This window comes from Coccinella septempunctata, chromosome 8 (genome assembly GCF_907165205.1).
Source record: "Coccinella septempunctata chromosome 8, icCocSept1.1, whole genome shotgun sequence".
Lineage (NCBI taxonomy): Eukaryota > Metazoa > Arthropoda > Insecta > Coleoptera > Coccinellidae > Coccinella > Coccinella septempunctata.
The window spans coordinates 18,467,148-18,473,930 of record NC_058196.1 but is presented as its reverse complement, the minus strand read 5'-3'; positions in this window follow the sequence as shown (position 1 = coordinate 18,473,930).

Genomic DNA, 6,783 nt, shown 5'->3' with positions numbered 1-6,783 from the left:
AAAAAACAATCATGGCAGGATTATGTATCTCAACTCAACACTAATTCAAACATCAAAGAAGTCTGGCAAAAAATAAACGCAATTAAAGGCAAACGAAGAGGTCCCGAAATTATAGCACTGAAAGATGGAAACCAAAAACATATCATTGATAAAAAAGAAATTGTTGAACTGCTGGCACAACATTTTCAAGAAAATTCTTCAGAAAATAACTATACCTCAGATTTCCTAAGACACAAAAAACATATTGAACTCACAGAACCCTTAAACATAAATGAAGACGATATGAGCCCAATAAATCTTCCAATAACTCAAGAAGAATTGAAGTACGCCATAGATAATAGCAGGAATGGCTCACCAGGCCCCGATCAAATACCAGTAGTATTTCTCAAACATCTTCCCGAATCTGGATTGGAAATCTTACTGAAACTTTTCAACAAAATTTTCTTAGAGAAAACTTTCGTAAAGAAATGGAGAGAAGCGACTGTTATACCCATACTCAAACCAAAATGTCCCAAAATGGAAGCAAGAAGTTATCGTCCCATATCGCTGACTAATACTATGTGCAAGATCATGGAGAAAATCATAAATAAAAGGCTATGTTATATCTTAGAGAAAGAAAAGTTACTAACAAAGTATCAAACGGCTTTCGTAAAAATAGGTCAACAATGGACAACCTAGTTCAATTACATACAGAAATTCTAGACGCTTATGCTAATGAGCAAGAATTAATTGCAGTGTTTTTCGACATTTCTAAAGCATATGACACAACATGGAGGCACCGCTTACTGCAAAAACTAAAGGAGAAAAACATAGACGGAAATATCTTACACTATATACAAAACTTCATAAGCGAAAGATCCTTTAGAGTCAAACTGGGCAACTACAAATCTGGATCGTATATTTTACAAAATGGACTTCCTCAAGGTTCGGTGATCAGCACTACTCTATTCCTTGTAGCCATAAATGATGTTGTCTCCGCAATAACACCACCTATAATACCGTCACTTTATGCCGACGACATTGTTATAATGTGCCGTGGTAGAAACTCTGAAACAACTGAAAATATACTACAGGCCTGTATTAAAAGAATCGAAGAATGGTCAAATACATCCGGTTTCAGCTTTTCAAAGACAAAAACTAAAGTGATGAAATTCACAAGAAAGCGTTTCAAACCATGTCTTTTGAAACTCTCGAACACCCCTCTAGAAAATGTCAAATCTCACACATTCCTCGGAATCACTTTTGATACAAAACTCAATTGGCAAGAACACCTTAAAGAGCTCAAAGCTAGTTGTATCCGAAGGCTGCATATAATGAAAGTTTTATCTAACAACCACTGGGGAGCAGATGAGAAAACTCTTCTAACAATTTATAGAACGTTAATTCGGTCTAAGCTGGATTATGGATCGATCTTATATTCAACGGCTAGTAAAACCTCCTTGAAAAAGCTAGACGTCATACAGAACACCGCACTTCGGCTAGCATTAGGTGCACATATTACCAGCCCTGCAGATAGCCTATGTAAAGAAACCAACGAGATACCCTTATCATTACGCCGACAAATGTTGCAGTTAACATACTCTGCAAGAATTTCTAGTAATACCCAGAATCCAAGCCAAAATCAAATTATCACCCAGAAATATAAGCAATTATACCAAAACAATGAGCACTTCAAGCCCCCTTTATATTACCTGGTGAACAACTCATTGACCTCAGATTTCCCCCCGACAATTATAGATGAAGAACCAACTCATCCACCTTGGATCAGTAAGAAACTCAGCATCAACCTTCATCTCACTAAGTACAGAAAAACTGAAACCCAACGAGAAATTCTTCAACAACACTTCAGAGAAATAGTTTCATATTATAAAAACAGCCAAATAATTTACACGGATGCAGCTAAGTCGACGGAAGGAGTTGGATGCGCTTATCTCTTCAATACAACATTCCAAATGTATAAACTCCCAGAAGATTGTTCCATCTTCACGGCCGAACTTATTGCAATACAGAAAGCCATTGAATATGCGGTCTCTCAAAGCTTTCGAAACCTACTTGTTTGCTCCGATTCTTTGAGTTCAATTCAGGCTATTATGAATATGTACTCCAAAAACCCAATCGTCAAAAACATCTCAGACTGAATGAATCAAAACCAGTCACCATCAAAAATAACTCTGATGTGGATACCCTCTCATACAGGAATTAAAGGTAACGAAAAGGTCGACAGATATGCAAAAGAAGCCATATACGAGGGACAACCTATAGAAGTCATGACTACCTACGACCTTAGCACAAAATATAAAGACCAAATAAAACTGAAATGGGCTACTATATTTCACCAACGAAAATCGAAATTATCTTTCATTGAACGCTCTACTGTCAAACACTGTCCCATCGTGACTAGAAGAAATGAACTGGTAACGCTGAGAAGACTTCGAATTGGTCATACATATTTCTCTCACTCATACTTACTGAAGAAAGAACCACCACCACAGTGCAGTTCATGTAACGTCCAACTTACGGTCAAGCATATTTTAACAGATTGTCATTTTTATGAAAACCAAAGGAAATCTTGTGTAGTTAGCTCAAAAATGGAAGATGCCCTTGACATCAATAGACCAGAAGCTTTCAACACAATTCTATTTTTCAAATCAATTTGTATCAAAATTTAGTTATAAAATGTACTTATTATGTTTTTCCTATTCCTCACTGTAATCTTATAAGTGACTTGTAAACCTTATTGTGCAAAAACCGCCAATGACCTAGGTGTCGAAGCGGAAATAAATAAATAAATAAATAAAAAAATAAACGACTTACATTTCAGCTGAATGTTTCCACAATCAGAAAGATTGTGAATGAAGAGGATGACAAAGAATTTCCTTCTATTGGGAGACCCAAAAATGTGGTGGCATTTGAGAATTTTATGTTTGAGTGAATTAATGCGAAAAGTTCACTACAGGATTTTCGATGAATGTCATCGTAGAATAAGTAAGTTGCCGAGAATTAATTTTTCTATTTTTCATTTGACTTGTCCTATACATTGTAAATGTCTTAAGGTACCAATAAATACCGAATTATTATCATTATATCAATGCATTAAGATGAACAGCCACAAATACGCGCCATTTGTCCTGCTAATTGTTTATTCATGTGAAATTTTTGTTCAAAGGTGAAGTTCATCTTGATTGAAACTTCCTTTAATTCCTTCTACTTATATTGATGCAAGATGATTTTTGTTGAAGAATTTAACATTCTTGTAATTACCTGTTAATTCCTTCGGGAGATACCCATTCCCAACCACTGCAACACATGCATTTCATCTTCGCGTTAATATTTTTGAAATCTACTACTGATGTAACGTACCTGTTCAAACTTTAGCCAAAGAAGATAACGAACATTAACTCTCCTCAAGCTAGTGCATATCATGATATATTATACTGATCTCTTGTATTTTCCATTCAAATAACTGGATTTGGTATGCCTTAAATCAGTTTGTATAAACATTAATTATGTTCGTCACACATTTTCCGAAGAGATTCGACATTGTGATAAAATACGTAATAACAGAAACTTTCACGTAAAACGGGCAACATAGCGTTGATTTAAAACCCAAAAATGTTTTGACAAGCTTCATAACCCCACATTTTCGTACTATAGTAGAGTTCCAGAATTACATCTCGGAGGAAAGAGAGCGAGCAGACTTCGCTCTGATTCGTAGATAGACGTAGATCTACGCTCTGATTGGACGGTATTGACGTAACAGATTGAAAGGATGCGGAACGAGCCATATACAGAATGAAATGTGTCAAATTTCCATGGCCAACCGAGTGCTAAAATAAAAGTGAATGGAGTATAGGTAGCGATGTCATACAGTCGCGCTCGTGAAGTGACAGGTCTCGTTGGTCGCCAGTCGCAGCCGCAACCTGTTGTTTCAGTATATTCCACATGTGAATGGTGACAAACAGAAGAGCCAAGTTTTGAATAACTTGTCTGCTTTGTTCCTATTTGAAATTGTTTCTATCATTTTTCCATTATTTTTATTCGAAATCACGTAAGAATCAACTACTTTCCTATCCAGCATACATTCAGAAACACGTAGAGGCCAACGTCGACTTTTTCGAACTACTGTTTTTGTATGACCCAAGAAATGAATAGTACTCATTTCAACTTAAATGAGCAGAACGGTTAACCCTCATAAATATGATAGAACAATCCACATTATCAAACGAAAAGAATGAACACAACATTGTGACCTGCATTCAAATATATCAATTCATACAGAATATCATTTCAATATTTCACTTCGAAAAGCTGAATGAAAAAATGCAACTGAATAATTGATTACAGCATTGTACCATAATTTCAATAGATCCTCGATTTTAATTAGTTATGTGAACTCATTAAAACCTTATGTGAATTATTCAGAATTATTCAGTCAACGAATATTTCAGAACAAATTGTAATAATTATTTTGTGCGGTTTTCAATTCCACCAAACTCTATTCAGTAGCAAATAGAATGTTAGGTTCGATGAATGAATACCATATTTGACAGGATGCTTTTATTCGACATAAATAGGAATATTTATTATTCGTTTTATGTAGCCTGTCGTTGAAAATAATGAATTTTATATTCAAGTTTCGAATATGTTATAATATTTTTGACCAACGAATAGGAATATTTCCTTTTTCGGTAGTGAAAATTCATTTCAATCGTCATTCATTCGTTCGTTCATTTCTATGCTTTTCTAATTCGTAGAAAAGTGTATGAAAAGTAACTAAAAGGAAAAAGATCTCCTCCAAATGTTTTTCCAAAATAGGGTAAATAAGTGAGTAGCTGCGATCGCTGAAACTAAATTGTGGTAACCAAGATCCTTGGTGGGAATTTTAACGTCGATTAGAAATGACCTGCTATCATTTTATTGTAGGCCAATATTATAGATCTACTCCCACATGCAAAAAAACGCAACAAAGTATTATAGAGCAAGAGCCCGCAACAGCCAGGTGCACATCATTTCAGAAAACTTGAAAGTTTGCGCTCGTCACCAACACGGGTAATAACAATGAGCGACCTATGCAGTTTGGGTAGTGGTTTCTTTGACAGGTATCAAAAACAACACCTCAAATACTTTAAAGTGTAAAACTCAGTTTTTTTGATATTTCCTTTTGAATAATATATGAAATGTCGTCATCTATTGTCGGACACTTAGTAGGGGGAGTCCGGGAGACTTGCCCAGGTAGGAGACTTGAACCACCTCAAATATTTCAATTCGAATTTCGCGCTACCGGTATCGTGAATAGCTTGCGACGTAACAAGGCACAACTAGTGGCTGCTCCATTTTGGCCGACATCAGAACAGTTCGGGAGGGAGAGGGTTGAACGTGATTTTGTTGTTATAGAAAGTAAGAAATTGAATAATTTTTGATTGTTACACTGTCTCAAAAGTTTTATAGGTGCGTGCTTTCATTCATTGATTAATATTGTTTTACAAACGATGAGCCTTTTTAATAATACTTAGTTGTAAAAGTTTCAAGAAAACATCTGTTTAGTAGACTAAAAGGTGGTGCGGGAAACTTGACTCATGCTATGGTCGGGAGACATAATCGGTGGTTCAAGCTTCCCGCACTGAGCTCTTTTTTCGATTCTGAAAACAGAATCGGCCCATCATTTTTAGACTTCGAATTATAAACAAAAATTTAGATTTTGACGATTCCGAAAAGTTCTCATAACTTTTTTGTCTTTGAAGTTACAGATCTGAAACTTAAACCTGCTCAGGCACTTTTATGGTAGAATCTACTGACAAAAGATTTTTTCCCAATTTAAAAATAACAAATTCAATAAAAGTTTGCATTTAAAAGAATGAAAGTTCACCTAATGATTCGAAATGAAAAAATATTTTGAGCTAATCAGTGGATTCTACGTAAAAAAGTGCCTTTAAAAGGTTTAAGTTTCAAATTTGTAACTTCAAAGACAAAAAAGTTATAAGAACTTTACGAAATGGTTAAACTCAAAAAGGAAGTATCGTAGGTGGCTGCGGTTTTCACCTTTCTTTGTTTCTCCGAAAATGAGTTCCGTTTTCTTCTAGGTGCTAAGTTCTCGAGATCCTCTCAGTAGACAACGAATTTTGCCGACCCTTTACAGGGTGACGTAAGGGACAACGGCTAAGTGGAGATAAAGGACCTCAAACTGAATGAGAATTTGGGTTTCAAATATCCCATAAGGGTATTTGTTTCGGAGATATTGGGTGATTTATGAAAAAATGCTTAATCTATAAACTCCCATATCTTCTTAAATATGGTAAAATTTTGGCTGATATTTCACAAAATTGTTCCTATAGGCATTGTCCGTCAGCACAAGAAAAAAATAGCAGGCCCGTATTCAAAAATTTCAATTTACTTGTCAGGTGGGAAATATCACAAGGTATATGAGTTAAAATAAATTCAAATAGAAATTTGGGAAGAGCAAAAAAACTGATGAAAGAGCTGTTTTTGGTTTGTATGGCACAAATTTTCTATTGTTTTTATGATATGTTGAAGTCAGAATATTACAATATTTTTATATTCCAATCATGAAAAATAATATTCCTGATGAAACAGAAACACTAAATTAGAGTCAAAGATAGTCGATAGTTGATAGTTGATAGTTTGGAAGGGGTTACATCTCACGCCCTCAAGGTCTAGCCCTAACAGAGCTGTTCTCTCCACCCCGTTACATCTCGCCTAAGATAAGTTTGACTTACTTCAATTACTCCCAGAACTCCTGTTCATTCTACCTAACTAAAAAATGTG